The sequence below is a fragment of the Heterodontus francisci genome, unplaced genomic scaffold (genome assembly GCF_036365525.1).
Source record: "Heterodontus francisci isolate sHetFra1 unplaced genomic scaffold, sHetFra1.hap1 HAP1_SCAFFOLD_102, whole genome shotgun sequence".
NCBI classification, from domain to species: domain Eukaryota; kingdom Metazoa; phylum Chordata; class Chondrichthyes; order Heterodontiformes; family Heterodontidae; genus Heterodontus; species Heterodontus francisci.
The window spans coordinates 2,886,614-2,908,613 of record NW_027140380.1 but is presented as its reverse complement, the minus strand read 5'-3'; the positions used below and the strand labels follow the sequence as shown (position 1 = coordinate 2,908,613).

The window sequence follows — 22,000 nt, the reverse complement described above, 5'->3', positions numbered from 1 at the left end:
ATTAAGTAGCAGAACCTCAAAGTTAATCATCTCTGGATTATTACCTGAGCCATGTGCAAATTGGCATAGGACAAATAAGATTAGAGAAATCAATGCGTGGCTCAAAGACTGGTGTGGTAGTAGTGGGTTCTGGTTCGTGGGACATTGGCACCAGTACTGGGGAAAGTGGTGGCTGTACCGTTGGGATGGTCTCCACCTGAACCGTGCTGGTGCCGGTGTTCTAGCGAGCCACATAACGAGGGAAGTAGAGACAGTTTTCAACTGAATAGTGGGGGCAAGGGATCAAATTTGGGAAGATATGGTGAATCAAGGAGGAGAGACAAGGCAAGAGAGAAAGGTATAAATATGGGAAATGATAAACAGACTGTGACAGGAAGGGACAGAGCAGACAAATCTAAGAGTAAATCAACAGATAAGGCTGGAGGTTACAAAAATAATAAAAGGACAAAACTAAATGCTCTGTATCTGAATGCATGGAGCATTCGAAACAAAACAGATGAACTGAGAGCACAAATGGAATAAATAAGTACGATCTGATAGTCATTACAGAGATCTGGCTGCAGGGCGTCATCGATTGGGATGTTAATATTGGAGGTTCCATGGCATTTAGGAAGGACAGGAAGCTTGGAAAAGGTGGTGGGGTAACTCTGTTAATTAATGATGGTATTAGCGCAATAGAGAGGGATGACCTAAGTTCAGGAGATCACGATGTAGAAGCAGTTTGAGTTGAGATGAGAAATAATACAGGCAAGAAGTCACTGTGGGAGTGGTGTACAGGCCACCTAACATTAACCACACTGCAGGATGGGGTATAAAAAAAGAAATAATGGCAGCTTGTCAGAAAGGTACAGCAATAATTATGGTGGATTTTGATATCCATTTAGACTGGAAAATTCTGATGGGCAGAGGTAGCCTAGATGAGGAGTCCACAGAATGTTTTTGGGATAATTTCTTGGAAAAATAAGTTCTGGAGCCTACCTGAGAGCAGGCTATACTAGACCTGACATTGTGCAATGAGATAGGATTAATTAATGTCCTCATAGTTAAGGTGCCCCTAGGTAGTAGCGATCATAACATGTTTGAATTTTACATTCAGTTTGAGGGAGAGAAGAGTGGGTCCCAGACTAGTATTTTAAACTTAAATAAGGGCAATTATAAGGGCATGAAAGCAGAGCTAGCTAAAGTGAACTGGCAAATTAGGTTAAGGGATAGGTCAATCGAGATGCAGTGGCAGACATTTAAGGAAAATTTCAGAATACACAGAATAGATACATTTCAACGAGAAAGAAAAATTCCAAAGGTGGGACTCACCATCCATGTTTAATGAAAACAGTTAAAGATACTATCAAACTTAAAGAAAATGCCTATAATTGTGCAAAGGTGGGAGACAGGTCAGAAGATTGGACAGAATATAAAAAACAGCAAAGAATGACTAAAAGATTGATAAGGAAGGTAAAATTAGAGTACGAGTGAAAGCTAGCAAGAAATATAAAGACAACTAGTAAGAGTTTGGATAGATATTTTAAAAAGAAAAGAGTTAACAAAGTGAGTGTTGGTCCTATGGAAAGTGTGTCTGGGGAATTAATAATGGATAATTAAGAGATGGCAGATGAATTGAACAGATATTTTGGATTGGTCTTCACTATTGAGGATACAAATAACATCCCAGTATTAGCTGCAAGTCAGAAAATGGAAGGGAGGGAGGAACTCAAGAAAATTACAATCACCAGGGAAGTGGTACTAAACAAATTGTTGGAGCTGCGGGCTGACAAGTCGCCAGGTCCTGAAGTGGCTAGTGAGATAGTTGATGCGCTGGCTTAATTTTCCAAAATTCCCTCGCTTCGGGAAGGTTCTGTTAGATTGGAAAGTAGCGAATGTAATTCATTTATTCAAAAAGGGAGGGAGACAGAAAGCAGGAAACGACAGGCCGGTTAGCTTAACATCTGTCTTAGGGAAAATGTTAGGAGCGATTACTGAAGATGTTATAGCAGGGCATTTAGAAAACATTAAGGTAACCAGGCAGAGTCAACATGGTTTTGTGAAAGGGAAATCATGTTTAACCAATTTATTGGAGTTCTTTGAGGGAGTTACATGTGCTGTGGATAAAGGGGAACCGGTGGATGTATTGTACTTCGATTTCCAGAATGATAAGGTGACATATCAAAGGTTATTGCAGAAAATAAAAGCTCATGGTGTCAGGGGTAACATATTGGCATGGATCGAAGATTGGCTAGCGAACAGGAAACAGAGAGTCAGCATAAATGGGTCATTTTCTGGTTGGCAAGAAGTAACGAGTGGTCCACAGGGATCTGTGCAGGGGCCTCAACCTTCTACAATTCTCGAAATGACTTTGATGAAGCGACCAAAAGTATGGTTGCTAAATTTGCTGATGACAAAGATAGGTCGGAAAGTAGGTTGTGAAGAGGACATAAGGGGGCTACAATGGGATATAGATAGGTTAAGTGACTGGGCAAAGACCTGGCAAATGGAGTATAATGTGGGAAAGTGGGAAATTGTCCACTTTGGCAGGAATAATAAAAAAGCATATTATCTAAATGGTGAGAGATTGCAGAGATCTGAGATGCAGAGGGATCTGGGTGTCCTAGTGCACGAATCGCAAAAGGTTAGTCTGCAGATACAGCACGTAATTAGGAAAGCTAATAGAATGTTATCATTTATCGCCAGGGGAATTGAATACAATAGTAGGGAGGTTATGCTTCAGCTATATAGGGCATTGGTGAGACCTCTTCTGCAATACTGAGTACTGTACTGGTCTCCTTATTTATGGAAGGATGTAAATACATTGGAGGTAGTACAGAGAAGGTTTACTAGACTAATACATGGAATGGGTGGGCTGTCTTACGAGGAAAGATTGGACAGGCTAGGTTCGCATCCACTAGAGTTTAGAAGAGAAAGAGGCGACATGATTGCAACATACAAGATCCTGAGGGGTTTTGACAGGGTGGATGTGGAAAGGATGTTTCCCCTTGTGGGAGAATCTAGAGCTAGGGGTCACTGTTTAAAAATAAGGGGTCACCCATTTAAGACAGAGATGAGGAGCAATTTTCCCCCTCAGAGGGTCGTGAGTCCTTGGAATTTTCTTCCTCAAAAGGCGGTGGAAGCAGAGTCTTTGAATATTTTTAAGGGAGAGATGGATGGATTCTTTATCTGCAAGGGGGTGAAAGGTTATCGGAGGCAGATGTAAATGTGGAGTAATCAGTTCAGCCATGAGCTTATTGCATGGTGAAGCAGGCTCGAAGGGACGAGTGGCCCACTCCTGCTCCTAATTCGTATGTTCATATGTAAAGACAATGTAGAGTGGTCTGTACTGTTCACAGTACTTCTCCTGTAACTGCTGAAGTGAGACAATCATGTCGACTGTCGATCTACCAGCTCTGAAGCTGCACTGAGACTCAGGATAGATGTGTGATGCCAGGGTCTGCAATCTGGTCAGAGCAATGCGAGCAAAGACCTTCCCCACAATACTTAGCAAGGAGATGCCTCGCTATTTGCTGCAGTCACTGCGATTCCCCCTTATTGTTGTACAAGGTGACAATGTTTGCATCACGCATGTTTTGAGGTGCAGATCTTTCCTTCCAACAGAGACACAGAAGTTCATGGAGATGCTGCAGTAGAGCCGCTTTTCCACTTTTGATGATTCCAGGTGGAATACCATCATTTCCCGGGGCTTTACCACTGGCAAGATGGTCAATGGCTTTGTTGAGCTCCACTATGGTGGGGTCACTGTCCAGCTCCTCCATGACAGGGAAGTCTGGAATGGCACTGAGAGCCACTTCAATGACAATATTCTCCGTTATGTAGAGTTTAAGGTAATGCTCCACTCACCTTTCCATCTGCTTGGTAACAGATGATTCCACTTTGACACCGCACTGAGACCTTGAGCATTGTTGTCTGAAAGAGCCTGATCGAGGATGTTGAGGAACTCCTGGGTCCTTTCTGGATCAGTGGTTCGTCAAGTGTTGATCTGAGGACGACGTTCTTCTTGGATGGATGAGGCTTCCTTGGCTGAAGCCTGACCTTGTTACACACCAGGGAGTGGTCAGTGTCACAGTCAGCGCTGTGATAGCTGTGAGTGATGAGGACACTGCTGAGGGTGGTATGTCTGGTGATGATAAGGTCTAGCTGGTGCCAGTGGTGTGATCTCAGATGTCTCCAGGACACCCTGTGGCACAGCTTGACCTGGAAGTAGCTGTTCATCACACAGAATCCATGGTGACAGCATAGCTCCAGCAACCTCTGTCCATTTTCATTCATCTTGCCAATCCCCAGGTGCTCTATGATCGTTGGCCAAGCTGTAGTCAGTACCCAAGCTTGCGTTGAAGTCTCCTAGAAGGTACAGTCCCTTAGTGCTGGGAATTCTACTGATGGCAGTATCAAGTGTCACATAGAATTGATCCTTGACATCTGGGGTGGAGGTGAGTGTCGGGACATAGATGCACATGAGATTAACTGGGCCCACGCTTGTTGACAAGTGAAGAGTAAGAAGTCTCTCTGAGCCTACTGTGGGTTGTTCACTCATCTCAAGTGGCGTGTTTTTTACTGTGAAAACCACTCCATGCTCACGAGTTGCCTCTTGGGCTTTCCCCTGCCAGAAGAAGGTGTAGTGTTTCTCTTTGACGGATCCACTTTGAACGAGTCTAGTTTCTTGCAGCTCAGCAATGTCCACATTGAGCCTTGTGAGTTCCTCGTCGATCACAGCTGTCTTGTGTGTGTCATCAACCTGCAGAAGGTTGTCAGTAAGGCCAGGACACATGGTCCTGACATTCCAGCTTGTGATGCAAAGGACTGGTGTCTTCTTTGTTGAGCTTGTTTTTCTTGGTGCATTGATTATCGATCCGCCTGTTGAGAGATGACTCTCTAAGCTCCAAGCACCCATTGAAGCAAGCAGGTCGTTGCTTCACAGCACCTAACTGACTGGGGGCTGCCCAGCTTGGAGTGGGTGGTAGCTATCCAATGAGATGCGATGATCTCTTCAACTGTCAGAAGTAACCCCTGGTGCTCATACTCTGCACCAATTGAGTGAGAGCTTATAATCGGTAACCGTTTCTTCCCGTGTTGTGCTAATGTTTAAGCACAAATAGTGTCCTCGACACGGCACATTAGTACTGAACACAAAATGGCTCCTTTGGTCATGTGTTAATTATAAAATGGCTTTCTTGACCTTGTTAGTTATTACAATGGAAACATTATAAAAATGGTCAAATTAAACTAAGATCGAACTACCCAAGCTTACCTGCATCCTCCAGTCCTCTGGCAACATTCCCATATTTAAGGAGGATTGAAAGATTGTGGTTCGAGTCTCTGATATTTCCACCCTTACTTCCCTCAGCAACCCAGGATGCAGCCCATTCAAACTGGGTGACTTTTCTACTGTGAGTGCTGCCAACCTTGTAATTGTCTCCTCTTTATCTATTTTCATCCTGTCCAATTTCTTCACTTCCTCCTCCTTTACTGTGACATTTGCAGCATCCGCTTATTTTGTGATACTTAATTAGTGCCTCAGCCACACCCTCTGCCTCCATAGGATCTCCTAATTGACCCACCCTTTCATTGACTGTCCATATGTTGGTAAAAGATTTCAGTGTTCCCAGTTATGTGACCTGCTAATCTTTTCTCATACATTCTCTTGCTGATCTCATTTCCTTTTTCAGGCTCTCCTCTGCACTTTCTGTATTCTGCTTGTTTCTCTACTGCATATGAATCCTCACATGAATGATTTTTGAACTATTTTGTTGAAGGATTGAGTTTTGTAAATTTCTCCCTAGCTCCCCTCATGGTCAGGCAGAAAGTTTAACTGCTGTGTTTTCAAACAGCAACAGCTTTATTTGAAAAGCCATTGGGACAGGATTCCGGGTTTTAATCCAGTCACAAATCTGGTTCTGATGTCTTGTGGCTCCAGCTGTCACATGACCTGTAAGAGGATGACCTCATCATTGGCCCAGTCATGGAGCTGTGGGTTGATGTTTAAATTGTTGCAAAATAATTTTCCAGAAGGACAATCAAAATGAATCGATATATAAAAGGTAGATTTTGTGAATTTGTGCTCCCAGTGGAAATCCCTGCAGAGTCTGCTGGTTTTCATATCCCCAATTCCCCACAGGAAGCTCTGTGTCGGAATCTGTATTCATTATATCAATATTATACAGAATCATTTCATGGGAGACCCCAGTGTGAATTGTAGACAGGTGGTTCAGTTTTAACTTTCAAATTAACACAGAAGCAAAATACTGAAGATGCTGGAAATCTGAAATAAAAACAGAAAATGCTGGAAATACTCAGCAGGTCTGGCAGCATCTGTGGAGAGAGAAACAGAGTTAACGTTTGTGGTCTTTCATCAGAACTGGGCTGAAATTGTCTGAGGGCCAAGTGGCCTCTTTCTGTGCCTTAAACTTTCAATGAGTCTAAGATTCTATGAGATTGTGGAATCAATTTCAGGGTCGATGACATTGCACTCTGTAAGGATAGGAAGATGGAGATTATTAAGTACAGTGCAAGAATATAGATGCTTTTACATTATTTTAATCAAAATTGATTCAAACTTTGTGTTCACGAATCCTAGCTTTTGATCACATTGACACTGATAACAATGGAAAAAGCAAGACTTGCATTTCACGACCACAGGACATTGCAAAGCCTTTTCCAGCCAATGAAGGACTTTCCAAGTGTAGTCACTGTAGTCATGTAGGAAACATGGTGGCCAATGTGCGCACAGCAAGCTCCCAGAAACAACAACGTGATAAAAACGAGATAATCTGTTTTGAAGTGATGTTGATTCAGGGTTAAACAATGACCAGCATCCCAGAAATAATTCCCCTTCTATTCTCTGAAATAGTGCCATGGTACCTTTAACATCCACGTGAGAGGGCAGAGGGATCCTCAGTTTTCTGTCTCACCTGAAAAACAGCATTTCTGATAGTGCAGCACTGCCTTAGTACGGTACTGGAGTGTCAGCAATTTTTAAAGGGCTGTTAGTCCTTTTGGAAAATATTTGAAGGAAGATTAAATTAAATGAAATAAACACATTGCTTTTGCCTCTCTCCCATTCCCCCAATAACAGTTACATTAATTATTTGCCCTTCCCTCCCAAAACCTACCTTTACCATCTGACCTTCCGCCCAAAACTGCACAAACTGTAAACTATAACCCTTCCCACCATCCCCTACACGCATGACATTAATTTGACTCCGTCCCCCCACCCCCACACTGAGAAACTTACCTTCTCCCCCCTCCCCACCAGTGTTGCACCTCATTTGCCCGGGTGGGGCTCCGAAGGCACGGCAGTACCGTCCACTGGGCTGAAGATCGCAGCGGAACATCAGGAAGTGATGGGATAATAATTAATGCAGGTTTGTGGTCCCGTTGCCGAGCGGTGGAGGTCCCCCACAAGGCCTCGCCGTCGCCGGCAATATCGAGCCAGGCCCTGCCGGCGTTGAGGTCCGTGGCGGGTCTCATCCGGGGCCATCTTCAGGCGGCCCCCACCCCACCCCCACCACAGATCTCGACGTCGAGGGCTCTATAGAATCCAGCCCATTGTTTCTGTCAATCTCAACTCCACAAGGATTTGCCTGTTAATTGTAGAAAAATTAAAGCTCTATAACCTTTTGATAAAAGGGTTCAAATCCATTTCCAAACAAATGATAGTTCTCATTGTATCTAGAACATGTTTTCTTACATACAAACATACCAATTAGGAGCAGGAGTAGACCACTCGGCCCCTCGAGCCTGCTCCACCATTCAATAAGATCATGGCTGATCTGATTGCAACCTCAACTCCACATTCCCACCTGCCCCCGATAACCTTTCACCCCCTTCTTTATCAAGAATCTATCTACCTCTATCTTAAAATATTTCAGAATTTCTGTCGTCCAGCAACTCTCATTTTATTTCCTGGATTTCACCTAAAAAATGTATTTCCACACTTTGGATATCGTGTACTTCATTAATGTTTTTGCTGTCTGGGGATTTCCCTTTAATTATATTCAGTGCTGGTATTTTACTGCCACACACTGACTGAAAGTGTCCCATCTTTCTGCAGGAAAAACACTCAGCTTCTTTGGCGAGGCAGTTTTCCCACTTGTGTCTCTCTCGGCCACACCTACTGCAATTGGTTGCAGCTACCACTAGATGCTCTTCCCGTCTTTCTTGTCTTTTACCACTAATTTTTCCTTTTGTTTTCTTAACAAATTCAATTGAGTCTGCAACTCTCGAGATCAGACTCTCCCTGTCCCCTCGAACAACGGATTGGTTAAACTTTCTAACCTCTGTTTGTCTGCTCAATTGAAACTCTTTCGTTAATGTGAGATCAGCCCTGGACTGTAGATGATCTGAAAGGGTGTTGTCTAATCCCCCGAACACAATCCTGTCTCCATTCAGCTCTTCTCTTATGTTGCCGTATTCACAAAAATCCGTGAGTTTGGACAAGTCATTGATAAATGAATGAATACTCTCCCCTTTCTGTTTTGTACGCTTATTAAATTCAAAATGATTCCTGACAATGCAGCAGCCAGCCGACGTCATCAGAGCGCTCCATGCTCGCACATGCACAAACAGTCTCCTGCGCTCTGAGATGCTGCGCGTGCTCAGCCTACGTCTTCCAGGACGAAATGGCGCATGCGTGGGAAAACTCTCTCCCCCCTTTCAGCCACTCACTCCAGGCCGCTCGCTGCCCGCTCCTCGCTACCCTGCTCCCCCGCCCTCCGGCCGCTTGCTACCCCCCCCCCCACCCTCGCACTGCCCTCTCTCCGTCCACTCACGCCCCGCTTCCCCCCCACGTCCCTCCGGACACTAGCTCTAAGCCATGCTGCTTCCCTCCTCTCGGCCTCTCGCTCCAACATTCGATCATTCTTCACCGCACCACCCGATAAAGCAAGGCGAGCCTCGAGAGGTGATGGGGCAATGTTGGAGCGAGTGGCCGAGAGGAGGGAAGCGGCAGAGCCCATGGCCTGGAGTGTGAGCGGCCAGAGAGCAGGATGGGGGTGGTGGTGGGTGAAGCGGGGAGTGAGCAGTCAGAGAGTGGGATGGGGGGAAGCGGGGAATGATCGTCCGGAGAATGGGATGGCACTGTTTAGAGGGGATTTGAGGAAAAAATGTTTCAATTCGAGGGTGGTTGGAATCTGGAACACACTGCCTGAAGGAGTGGTAGAGGCAGGAACCCTCACAACATTTAAGAAGTATCTAGATGAGCACTCAAAACGCCACAGAATACAAGGCTACGGCCACGTGCTGGAAAATGGAATTAGAATAGATAGGTACTTGATGGCCGGCACGGACATGATGACCGAAGGGCCTGTTTCTGTGCTGTATAACTCTTTGACTCTATGAAACCTCACTGAATTACAGAGGGTGTGCTGCACTGTCAGAGGTGCTGTCCTTCTAATGAGACTTCAAACAGCGCAACGTTCTCCGAGAATCAACCAAAACATGTCCATTGTGTAGATATGTGCCATATTTGCTTATGAAACGACAGTCACTGCTCCGAAAATAATTCACTTTAGGTGAATTAAGATGACTTGGTACCAAATAACTGGCGAATGCACAAGAAGGAGCGGGGGACTGTTGGGGGTGGGACGGAGGCGGCGATGGCAACCTTTGAGGGGATTTTTGGGTCGAAGTTGTTTTCTGTGATAAATTGAGTAGACCCATCTTTAATCCTGGCAGCTGCCTGAATGTCACAGACAGTGACGTTTCAGTGGAAGATGCTGCATTTGCGCATGTGCTAGTACAGCGTCACCTGGTGGTTGCGTTGTCAGCAAATGCAGCGTTTTAACTTTGGCTCCACGATGACATTTTTTTCCTCAATTAAAATAGGTCTTCAGTGCCTTAATAACTTCTTCACATGTTGCCTTCTGTTCTTCATGAGCATGTTGCCTGCACACTCCCTTCATTGCAGACAATAGTGTACTGACCTGCTCCATGTCTGGCTTCTGCACGCGACCCGATGCAGTACGATACCTTGCAAACCTCTGGAACCAACTCGGCCACTCGTCGGCTTGGTTCAGTGCAGTGACCTTTTCAAAGGTGCAGGCAAAGATTTCTCCATCTTCGCTTTGGTTTACTGTGGCCCCCATATAATATTCTGATATCTGTCAAGGCGTAGTACAGAATTTATAAGAATCTGACGGTTAAAATAACCTGAGTTTACTCTACACATCTTGCATTGAAGGTTTCATCGACAACTCTCCATGAGGTGCCGTACAGATTATATTACATCACTTCCTGTGATGATGCACATAGTCTATTTATATAATCTGCCCAGTAACAACCCAATGTCCACTCTTATATTATTGTACAGATGTGAGAAAAGCTGAGGATGGGAATGGAACGTCTCAATGAAGATTTCATGATGCTGATGATGTAAATGAGGCTGATCTGTTACCCATTCCACAATCCCTCTTTATTTCTGTGCATGTTTCTCGATGCTGTTTCAACCAAATTGAAAAAGAATCACAAATCCTCCTCTGGAGCCTCAGATGCTCATTAACAAAAGGCATGGTGGCCAAGTGGTAAGGTGTCAGTCTCGTAGACTGAAAGTCACGGGTTCAATCCCCGTTTGTGCCTTTTGATTAGTTTCTCACTTCAAATGTGATGTTTCCACAAAAGATGTGCGTTGCATTTGTTTTGGCCATCTGGAAATCAGTGTCATGTTACACTTTATCCTGGACACGGGGAAGAACGTGAGGAGTAGCCACATGGTTCCTCCAGCCTTCTCTGCCATTGATAGAGTGAAAATATCTGAGGTCCAAGCACTGAACCTTATTACTGTGTATATGCCGGATATTGAACAGAGCTATTCTATTAATCCCACATCCCACACTCCTGTCCTTTCCCCCATTGCCCTGTTAGATTTTCCATGTCAGGTATATATCCAAATCCATTTAGAGTTAACATTGAATCTGCTTCCACTGACCTTTCAGGATTGCATTCCAGACCAGAACAACACACTGCTGAAAAAACAATCTCCTCATCACAACTCGAATTCTTTTGTCAATTACTTTAAATGTGTTTCCTCTGGTTACTGACCCTTCTGTCACTGGCAACACTTTCTCCTTCTTCACTCTATCAAAACTCTTTAGGATTTGCATTTCCTGCTGCCTTTGCTGATATAACAAGGCTGAGCACACATCACTAAATGGAATATGATTGGCTCTGAATCATATTTATCCTTCCTGTCAATCTGATGTGGACCTTGTATTTTCCCGGAACCAAACAACCTGAGCAACAAGTGTGGGTTCCAGTGATTCCCACCGCTCTGAGAGAGAGAGGATGTGATAATGAGCCAGATAGAAGAAAGGAGTGAGATAGAGAGTAAAATAGCCCTGGTCTTTCTACTAACCCCCGGCCCCCTACTTAAAATGGCATCATTTTCTCCTGCCTCTCCACATTCTAATCCATTGATTAATGCAATCCTTTCATCTGGAACATAGAACATAGAACAGTACAGCACAGTGCAGGCCCGTCGGCCCACGATGTTGTGCCGAACCTTTAACCTACTCTAAGATCAAACTACCTACATACGCTTCATTCAAGCATCATCCATGTACCTATCCAAGAGTCGCTTAAATGGCCCTAATGTATCTGCTTCTACTACCACCGCTGGCAGTGCATTCCACGCACCCACCACTCTCTGTGTAAAGAACCTACCTCTGACATCTCCCCGAAACCTTCCTCCATCACCTTAAAATTATGCCCCCTGGTGATAGCCCTTTCCGCCCTGGGAAAAAGTCTCTGGCTATCCACTCTAGTTATGCCTCTCATCATCTTGTATCCCTCTATCAAGTCACCTCTCATCCTTCTTCGTTCCAATGAGAAAAGTCCTAGCACCCTTAACCTTTCTTCGTAAAACATACCCTCCAGTCCAGGCAGCATCCTGGTAAATCTCCTCTGCACCCTCTCTAATGCTTCCACATCCTTCCTATAATGAGGCGACCAGAACTGAACACAGATGCTGCCAGACCTGCTGAGTGGTTCCAGCAATTCTTGTTTTTATTTCAGATTTCCAGCATCCGCAGTATTTTGCTTTTATCTCGCTTTCTCTTGCTGGTTTGCTCAGTACCTTTCTCTGTCCGTTCCTTTCTGAGTCCTGATAATATCTTCCTGGTTTTCTGTGTGTCTTTCTCTGCCTGCCTCAATGTCGGTGCTGTTACTCAGTGTCCTTGTGTCATTGTGCAGTGAGGGTGAGTCCGTCAGCACGTGTGTTGCTGAGTCCGGGATTCTTGAGAAATCCGACTCCAATCCTATTTTTATAAAAACATTGGGGAATGAACATATTTCACTAACGGGCAGCTGAAATTGAAAACAGTAGTTAGCAGAGTGGTGCAGCGGAAGTGTGCTGTGCCCATAACCCAGAGATCAATGGATCGAAACCATTCTCTGCTATTTATGTTTGGTAACAATACAAACAGTTCACTTTCAAAACATCAAGTATTTACCTAAAATAACAAGATGCTTCCAAAGGCACTCGATTGCAATCAGCTTCTTCTTTCCAGTGAACACATCAATCAGTAACAAATCACTTTTGCTCACATGAACACAAGCTGCAAACACGGACCAGCCGAGTCTCTCCCACATTGTCAACCCCTTCCTGCAGAGCCTCCTCTCCACCACCAGATGGTGATGTTGGCCACAATAAAAGCAGGACAAATGGTCACTGTGAGGAGACGGTCAGTAACAGAAAATAAAACAATAACAGGGAAAACCTTTACACAACAACAGGGTACATCTTTACACAACAGAAAACATATTTACACAACAGGAAATACCTTTAGATAACAGGGAGAACACAATCATACAAATGCCTTGTTTCTCCATCTCAGTCTCGTTGCCTCTCTCTCTGTCCCTCACTTTTGCTTCCTCACAGTCTATTCTTGGTTTTCTGTGTGTTTTTCTCTCTGTCCCGTTGTCGATGGTGTTACTCAGCGTCCTTGTAACATTGTGTAGCCAGGCTGAGCCTCCCAACACCTGTGTTGCTGTAATAAAAACAGAAAATGCTGGAAATGCTCAGTAGGTCTGGCAGCATCTGTGCAGAGAGAAACAGTTAACAGTTCAGGTCTGTTTCCTTAGCTCACATTAACTTTGTTCTCTCTCCACAGATGCTGCCAGACCTGCTGATTATTTCAAGCATTTTCTGTTTATGTTTCAGATTTCCAGCATCTGCAGTATTTTGCTTTTGGACGTGTGTTGCTATGTCTGGGACTGTTTGAGTGCAATGCTTTTGCTTTGTAAACAGCGTTGAAACAAACATTTATCTCGTTAACACACAGCACTAATACACAGCTGGATATAAACAGCAGCCTGCAGCAGAGGGTGCAGTGGAAGTTTATTAACACAAATAATTCACCAGCACTACATTTACTGCTGCCCACAATCACACCACGCTTCATCTTAACACGTTTTACTCATTATTTACATCAACTTCTTCCTTCCAGTAAACACTTCAATTTGGAACACAGCTTCCAAATCACCTTTATTCACAAACCCGAACACACACCAGCCCAGACTTTCCACTTTCTGTCCACCCATTCCTGCATCACTGCCTCTCCACCAACAGTTGTTGCTAGAATCATACAATCATAGAATGGCTACAGCCCAGAAGGAGGCCATTCAGCCTGTCGAACCCGTGCTGGCTCTCTGTTAGAGCAACTCACCTCATTTCAATTTTGGAGGTGGGAAAATTTCTCGAAAGAATAATTCGGGACAAAATTAATAATCCCATGGACAAATGTGGGTTAATTCAAGAAAGCCAGCATGGATATCTTCAGGGAAAATCATGTTTAACTGTCCTGCTGTAGTTTTTTGATGAGGTAACAGAGAGGGATGATGAGGGCAATGCTGTTGATGTGGTGCACATGGACTTTCAAAAGGTCTGGCAGCATCTGAAAGGTCACTGACCTGAAACGTTAACTTTGCTTCTCTCTGTACAGATGCTGCCTGACCTGCTGAGTATTTCCAGTATTTCTTGTTTTCATTATGGCACAGAGTTCCCTTTTCAAACTTACAGAATTAACTAGAATAATGTACTCTGAGATTCAAGTTAAATATCAGCCCAATATTTACACACATTATGAGTTTATAAGTTTCAGTATTAATTCCCATAGTGCATCCTGACATATACATTAGATATAACATAACATAAGAACAGAAGAAATAGGAGCAGGAGTAGGCCATTCGGCCCCTCAAGCCTGCCCTGCCATTCAGTAAGATCATGGCTGATCTGCCCCAGACCTCAACTCCTCTTTCATGCCAGCTCTTAGAACATAGAACATAGAAAATACAGCACAGAACAGGCCCTTCGGCCCACGATGTTGTGCCGAACCTTTGTCCTCTGTCAAGGACAATTTAATCTATACCCCATCATTCTCCTTTATCCATATACCTATCTAAAAGCCGTTTGAAAGTCCCTAAAGTTTCTGACTCAACAACTTCCCCAGGCAAGGCATTCCATGCCCCGACCACTCTCTGGGTAAAGAACCTTCCCCTGACATCCCCCTTATATCTCCCACCCTTCACCTTAAATTTATGACCCCTTGTAACGCTTTGCTCCACCCGGGGAAAAAGTTTCTGACTGTCTACCCTATCTATTCCCCTGATCATCTTATAAACCTCTATCATGTCACCCCTCATCCTTCTCCGTTCTAATGAGAAGAGGCCCAGAATGTTCAGCCTTTCCTCGTAAGACTTATTCTCCATTCCAGGCAACATCCTGGTAAATCTCCTCTGCACCCTCTCCAAGGCTTCCACATCCTTCCTAAAATGAGGCGACCAGAACTGCACACAGTACTCCAAATGAGGCCTTACCAAGGTCCTGTACAGCTGCATCATCACCTCACGGCTCTTAAATTCAATCCCTCTGCTAATGAACGCTAACACCCCATATGCCTTCTTCACAGCCCTATCCACTTGAGTTGCAACTTTCAACGATCTATGCACATAGACCCCAAGGTCTCTCTGCTCCTCCACATGCCCAAGAACCCTACCGTTAACCCAGTATTTTGCATTCGTGTTTGTCCTTCCAAAATGGACGACCTCACACTTTTCAGGGTTAAACTCCATCTGCCACTTTTCAGCCCAGCACTGCAACCTATCCAAGTCCCTTTGCAGACGACAATAGCCCTCCTCGGTATCCACAACTCCACCAACCTTTGTATCATCTGCAAATTTACTGACCCACCCTTCGACTTCCTCATCCAAGTCGTTAATAAAAATCACAAACAGGAGAGGACCCAGAACTGATCCCTGTGGCACGCCACTGGTAACTGGGCTCCAGGCTGAGTATTTACCATCTAAGACCACTCTCTGCCTTCTATCAGTTAGCCAATTCTTAATCCAACTGGCCACATTCCCCACTATCCCATGCCTCCTGACTTTCTCCATAAGTCTACCATGGGGGACCTTATCAAATGCCTTACTAAAATCCATGTACACCACATCCACTGGTTTACCCTCATCCACTTGCTTGGTCACCTGCTCAAAGAATTCAATCAGGCTTGTGAGGCAAGACCTACCCCTCACAAAACCGTGCTGACTGTCCCGAATCAAGCAGTGTCTTTCCAGATGCTCAGAAATCCTATCCCTCAGCACCTTTTCCATCAACTTGCCTACCACCGAAGTAAGACTAACTGGCCTGTAATTCCCAGGGTTGTTCCTATTCCCTTTCTTGAACAGGGGCACAACATTTGCCACCCTCCAATCACCTGGTACCACCCCCGTCAACAGAGAAGATGAAAAGATCATTGCCAGCGGCTCTGCAATTTCATCCCTTGCTTCCCATAACATCCTTGGATATACCCCGTCAGGCCCGGGAGACTTGTCTATCTTCAAGTTATTCAAAAACCCCAACACATCTTCCCTCCTAACGAGCACTTCCTCGAGCTTACCAGTCTGTTTCACACCGTCCTCTTCAGTAATACACCCCTTCTCATTCGTAAATACCGAAGAGAAGTACTCATTCAAAACCTCACTTATCTCTTCCGGCTCAACACACAGTCTCCCGCTATTGTCCTTGACCGGACCTACGGTCCCCCTAGTCATCCTCATATTTCTGACATACGCGTAAAAGGCCTTGGGGTTTTGTTTTATCCTACCCGCCAAGCATTTTTCATGCCCTCTCTTAGCTCTCCTAATCCCTTTCTTCAGATCCTTCCTGGCCATCTTGTATCCCTCCAGAGCTATGCCTGTGCCCTTTTTCCTCAACCTTATATACGCATCCTTCTTCTTCCTAACAAGACTCTCAACCTCTCTTGTCAACCACGGTTCCCTCACATGACCATCCCTTCCCTGTCTGACAGGGACATGCTTATCAATGGCCCCTACTATCTGCTCCTTGAAAAAGTTCCACATTTCGACCGTGCCCTTCCCTGCCAGCATATGCTCCCAACTTATGCTCCTCAGTTCCTGCCTGACAGCATCATATCTACCCTTCCCCCAATTGTAAACCTTGCCCTGTTGCACATACCTATCCCTCTCCATTACCACAGTGAATGCTACAGAATTGTGATCACTATCTCCAAAGTGCTCGCCCACCAACAGCTCTATCACTTGCCCTGGTTCATTACCTAGTACCAAATCCAATATTGCCTCCCCTCTGGTCGGGCAGTCTACATACTGAGTCAGAAAAGCTTCCTGGACATACTGCACAAACACTACCCCATCCAAACTATTCGATCTAAAGAGTTGCCAATCAATATTTGGGAAGTTGAAATCCCCCATAATTACTACCCTGTGACTTCTGCTCCTTTCCAAAATCTGTTTCCCAATCTGCTCTTCCACCTCCCTGCTGCTATTGGGGGGCCGATAGAAAACTCCCATCAAGGTGACTGCTCCTTTCCTGTTCCTGACCTCAACCCACAGTGCCTCAGTCGGCAGATCCTCCTCGAAAATTCTTTCAGCAGTTGTTACACTATTTCTAACTAACAATGCCACCCCCCCACCTCTTTTACCACCATTCCTAATCTTATGAAAACATCTATAACCAGGTACCTCCAAGAACCATTCCTCCCCCTCACCTATCCACGTTTCAGTGATGGCCACAACATCGTAGTCCCAAGTGCCCATCCACGCCTTCAATTCACTCACCTTATTCCTGATGCTTCTTGCGTTGAAGTATACGCACTTTAACCCTTCTCCGTGCCCATCTGTCCTCTGCGACAGTGCTACCTTCCCCAATACCTCACTACACTCTTTGTCTTTCTGAGTGGACCCACTGGTCCCTGGACTACAAGTCCGGTTCCCATCCCCCTCCCAAACTAGTTTAAACCCTCCCGAACAGTACTAGCAAACCTCCCTCCCAGGATATTGGTGCCCCTCTGGTTCAGATGCAGCCCGTCCTGTTTGAACAGGTCCCATCTTCCCCAGAATGCAGTCCAATTATCCAAGAACTGGAAGCCCTCCCTCCTACACCATTCCTGCAGCCACGTGTTCAGCTGTGCTCTCTCCCTATTCCTAGCCTCACTATCACGTGGCGCCGGCAACAAACCAGAGATAACAACTCTGTCCGTCCGAGCTTTCAGCTTCCAGCCTAACTCCCTAAACTCACTTCTAACATCTGTGCCACCCTTCCTTCCTACGTCGTTGGTGCCAATGTGCACCACGACCTCTGGCTGCTCCCCCTCCCCTTTAAGGATCCTGAAGACGCGATCACAAACATCACGGACCCTGGCACCAGGGAGGCAACAAACCATCCGTGCGTCTCGCTTGCTCCCACAGAACCGCCTGTCGGTACTCCTCACCATCGAGTCCCCGATGACTAGTGCTCTCCCGTTCTCCCTCCTTCCCTTCTGAGCCACAGTGCAGGACCCCGTGCCAGAGGCCCGTTCACTGCAGCCTGCCCCCGATAGGCCGCCCCCCCCCAACAGTATCTAAAACTGTATACTTGTTGTTGAGGGGAACGACCACAGGAGATCCCTGCACTGACCTCTTCCCACCTCTAACTGTTACCCAGCTGCCTTTGTTTTGTGGAGTAACGACATCCCTGTAGCTTCTATCTATCACCCCCTCAGCTTCCCGAATGATCCTCAGTTCATCCAGCTCCAGCTCCAGTTCCCTAACACGGTCTGATAGGAGCTGGAGACGGATGCACTTCCAGCAGGTAAAGTCGGCAGGGTCCCCGGAGGTTCCCCTCACCTCGAACATACTGCAGGAGGAGCACTGCACTCCCCTGGCTGCCATTTCTTTTACTCAATTACCCCTTAATTAAGTACAAATATAGATATTAACAAAAACAGTGAAATAGCTTACCTGTTCAGTCCTTTTTGGTTAGAGGAGGAGGGTAAAAAGGGTCTTATTATTAGGTTAGAGGAGGAGGATGGGTGGGAGACACTACATGTGTAGTGTCTCGGGTTAACTCTGCTCCGCACCTTTAAAGAAAATACCTACCCAGGAGTCCTTGCTGCCGTCCAGCTTCCGGTTCCTCCCGCGCCAAAAGTAACTTGAACACAAGGAAAACAGTAAGTACAACTTTTAAAACACAGCTCCTGGTGCCTTCACTTACCCACCGAAGAGTCGCTACCTTCTCCTGCTGCTCCGCCGGGAAATGAGGCCGAGTCCACGGAGCTCCGCACCTTTCATGGACCTCAACTCTCCAATATTTCAAAAATCTATTTACATCCTCTTTAAATACTTTCAGTGATTTAGCCTCCAATACTGTCTGGGGTAGAGAATTCCAGACATTCACTACCCTCTGAGAGAAGAAATTTCTTTGCATCTCAGTTTTAAATGAGTGTCCCCTTATTCTGTAACTATGTCGCCTAGTTTGAGATTCCCCCACTAGTGGAAACATTTTCTCAACATCTACCCTGTTAATAAAAACAAGAAATGTTGGAAATACTCAGCAGGTCTGGCAGCATCTGTGAAGAGAGAAGCAGAGTTAATGTTTCAGGTCAGAGACCCTTCTTCACCCTGTTAAGCCCCCTCAGAATCTTGTACGTTTCAAAAAGATCACCCCTCATTCTTCTAAACACGAATGAATAACCTGTTTCGCCGTTCTTCATAAGTCAACCCCTTCATCTCAGGAATCAGCTGAGTGAATCGCTTTTGAACTCCTCCAATGCCAGTACATCCTTTCTTAAGTCTAAATCTCAAGTGTGATATCAGATTGAGAGAATCTGAAAGATAGCATAACCTGAGATACAAACTGAGATTTCAGTTTAAAACTCCCCCGGATTGTGAAACTAAAAGATACAATAGCAATTTAATTTGTATAGACTGTGCTTTGGATCACATTCCAGCCCTCATACAGTATCAGACTGGAAGATACTGTAGCAATTCCATTAGTGCAGACTCAGCTCTACATTACAGAGCAGGGAACATATTTAAACAACCCGGAACACTTTTACACAAGACGGATCATATTTACACAACTGAGAAGATCTTTACCCAACATTTTACACAATAACAGAGAACATCTTCTCACAACAGCGAATACAGTAACACAACAGAGAACATATTACACAGCAGGAAATATCTTTACACAACAGAGAACACAATTACATAAATCATCAGTCTTTCGTTGTCTCTTGCTGGTTTGCTCAGTACCTTTCTCTGTCTGTTCCCTTCTGGGTCCTGATAATCTCTTCCTGGTTTTCCGTGTGTCTTTCTCTGTCTGTTCCTTTCTGGGTCCTGATAATATCTTCCTGGTTTTCTGTGTGTCTTTCTCTGCCTGCCTCATTGTCGGTGCTGTTACTCAGTGTCCTTGTGTCATTGTGCAGTGAGGGTGAGTCCGTCAGCACGTGTGTTGCTGAGTCCGGGATTCTTGAGAAATCCGACTCCAATCCTATTTTTATAAAAACATTGGGGAATGAACATATTTCACTAACGGGCAGCTGAAATTGAAAACAGTAGTTAGCAGAGTGGTCCAGCGGAAGTGTGCTGGGCCCATAACCCAGAAATCAATGGATCAAAACCATTGTCTACTATTTATGTTTGGTAATAATACAAACAGTTCACTTTCAAAACATCAAGTATTTATCTAAAATAACAAGATGCTTCCAAAGGCACTCGATTGCAATCAGCTTCTTCTTTCCAGTGAACACATCAATCAGTAACAAATCACTTTTGCTCACACGAACACAAGCTGCAAACACGGACCAGCCGAGTCTCTCCCACTTTGTCAACCCCTTCCTGCAGAGCCTCCTCTCCACCACCAGATGGTGATGTTGGCCACAATAAAAGCAGGACAAATGGTCACAGTGAGGAGACGGTCAGTAACAGAAAATAAAACAATAACAGCGAAAACCTTTACACAACAACAGGGTACATCTTTACACAGCAGAAAACATATTTACACAATAGGAAATACCTTTAGATAACAGGGAGAACACAATCATACAAATGCCTTGTTTCTCCATCTCAGTCTCGTTGCCTCTCTCTCTGTCCCTCACTTTTGCTTCCTCACAGTCTATTCTTGGTTTTCTGTGTGTTTTTCTCTCTGTCCCGTTGTCGATGTTGTTACTCAGCGTCCTTGTAACATTGTGTAGCCAGGCTGAGCCTCCCAACACCTGTGTTGCTGTAATAAAAACAGAAAATGCTGGAAATGCTCAGTAGGTCTGGCAGCATCTGTGCAGAGAGAAACAGTTAACAGTTCAGGTCTGTTTCCTTAGCTCACATTAACTTTGTTCTCTCTCCACAGATGCTGCCAGACCTGCTGATTATTTCAAGCATTTTCTGTTTATGTTTCAGATTTCCAGCATCTGCAGTATTTTGCTTTTGGACGTGTGTTGCTATGTCTGGGACTGTTTGAGTGCAATGATTTTGCTTTGTAAACAGCGTTGAAACAAACATTTATCTCGTTAACACACAGCACTAATACACAGCTGGATATAAACAGCAGCCTGCAGCAGAGGGTGCAGTGGAAGTTTATTAACACAAATAATTCACCAGCACTACATTTACTGCTGCCCACAATCACACCACGCTTCATCTTAACACGTTTTACTCATTATTTACATCAACTTCTTCCTTCCAGTAAACACTTCAATTTGGAAAAAAGCTTCCAAATCACCTTTATTCACAAACACGAACACACACCAGCCCAGACTTTCCCCTTTCTGTCAACCCATTCCTGCATCACTGCCTCTCCACCAACAGTTGTTGCTAGAATCATACAATCATAGAATGGCTACAGCACAGAAGGAGGCCATTCAGCCTGTCGAACCCGTGCTGGCTCTCTGTTAGAGCAACTCACCTCATTTCACTCCCTAGTCAGTTCAATTTTGGAGGTGGGAAAATTTCTCGAAAGAATAATTCGGGACAAAATTAATAATCCCATGGACAAATGTGGGTTAATTCAAGAAAGCCAGCATGGATATCTTAAGGGAAAATCATGTTTAACTGTCCTGCTGTAGTTTTTTGATGATGTAACAGAGAGGGATGATGAGGGCAATGCTGTTGATGTGGTGTACATGGACTTTCAAAAGGTCTGGCAGCATCTGAAAGGTCACTGACCTGAAACGTTAACTTTGCTTCTCTCTGTACTGATGCTGCCTGACCTGCTGAGTATTTCCAGCATTTCTTGTTTTCATTATGGCACAGAGTTCCCTTTTCAAACTTACAGAATTAACTAGAATAATGTACTCTGAGATTCAAGTTAAATATCAGCCCAATATTTACACACATTATGAGTTTATAAGTTTCAGTATTAATTCCCATAGTGCATCCTGACATATACATTAGATATAACATAACATAAGAACAGAAGAAATAGGAGCAGGAGTAGGCCATTCGGCCCCTCAAGCCTGCCCTGCCTTTCAGTAAGATCATGGCTGATCTTCCCCAGACCTCAACTCCTCTTTCATGCCAGCTCTTCATGGACCTCAACTCTCCAATATTTCAAAAATCTATTTACATCCTCTTTAAATACTTTCAGTGATTTAGCCTCCAATACTGTCTGGGGTAGAGAATTCCAGACATTCACTACCCTCTGAGAGAAGAAATTCCTTTGCATCTCAGTTTTAAATGAGTGTCCCCTTATTCTGTAACTATGTCGCCT

At 44.8% G+C, this 22,000-nt stretch overlaps 1 non-coding gene across 1 annotated transcript; it reads left to right on the top strand.

Moving 5' to 3' along the window:
• Positions 1 to 10,506: 10,506 nt before the first annotated feature.
• trnat-cgu (transfer RNA threonine (anticodon CGU)) lies at positions 10,507 to 10,578 on the top strand. The gene has a single exon. It is a non-coding gene; the product is annotated as a tRNA-Thr (tRNA).
• Positions 10,579 to 22,000: the final 11,422 nt, after the last annotated feature.